Source organism: Balaenoptera acutorostrata, chromosome 5 (assembly GCF_949987535.1).
Source record: "Balaenoptera acutorostrata chromosome 5, mBalAcu1.1, whole genome shotgun sequence".
NCBI classification, from domain to species: domain Eukaryota; kingdom Metazoa; phylum Chordata; class Mammalia; order Artiodactyla; family Balaenopteridae; genus Balaenoptera; species Balaenoptera acutorostrata.
This window is the reverse complement of record NC_080068.1, coordinates 2053302-2054331: the sequence shown is the minus strand read 5'-3', so window position 1 is coordinate 2054331 and position 1030 is coordinate 2053302.

Sequence of the window (1030 nt, the reverse complement as noted above, 5' to 3'; positions counted from 1 at the left end):
GGGGTTCTACATTCTTATGGTGGCCAAAAATTAATTTTTTCAAAATTTAGTTCAATAGGCAGCCTTACCTTCCTTGGTGCTTTTCCCCAGGTAAATCAGTGTCCACATGGCCATTTGGCTGTAGGGTTACACCGGTTTTCTTAGATATTACAGTAATTAGTTGCCTTGTGAATTCAGCTCTAATGTATTCAAGGAATTTTGTGACTTATAGATTATCTAGTGGTTTTTCCTTATTATTAGGATAGGAGAGATGTTCTTTCAAGCATTTTATATTGTAAAGTCAATACTTTTCAGAAGCTGAGAGGTTTTTTTTAACTTTTTGTTTGCTTTGCATCAGTGGTTCTGTGAAGAAACATACAACCACACTTTACTTGTGTAAACTATTTTCTGGATGGAAATAAGATGGGAAGAAGAAAAACTGATTGCTGCTAATATTACATGCATTATTAGCATAGTAGGGCACCAATAAAACATAGTCTTCCTTGAAACATTTATGGAAATGTATATTTCATAAGGATGTGACAATTTGGTTACTTATCAGAAAAATATATCTCACAGAGATTTATCAGATTTTACACATGAAGTCCATGAAGTTTTTAATCTTCTAGAGACTTGGAACACTTTACAGACAGTATTCACTACTCAAGTTTTAGTTTGCAGTTCTGCCAGATATAAGCTTATCTTGTACAAAAGAGAGACAGGGAGAGAGGAGAAAAAAGAAATAAAGAAAAAGAAAGAAGTTGTCAGTTATCCACTGTGCTGTTATAGGAAGTCGAGCTATTTTAAGCACATCTTTCAGTGAGGAAACTAACTCGATTTTTTTCCTTCCAAACAATTTCAGACTTAGAACGCTCCAGTTCATCAGCTGCTTTAAAATGTTATCCAGGTAAAAAGAGGCCAATCTCATAACGTGATGTCTGGGTAACTGAACAATTTCACCAGATATTGCCTTCTCCAGATATTTCCTGGTGAGATTCACAATCTGAAACTTATTTTAAGTGAATATATAATAAAAATTTTAGTCATCCCA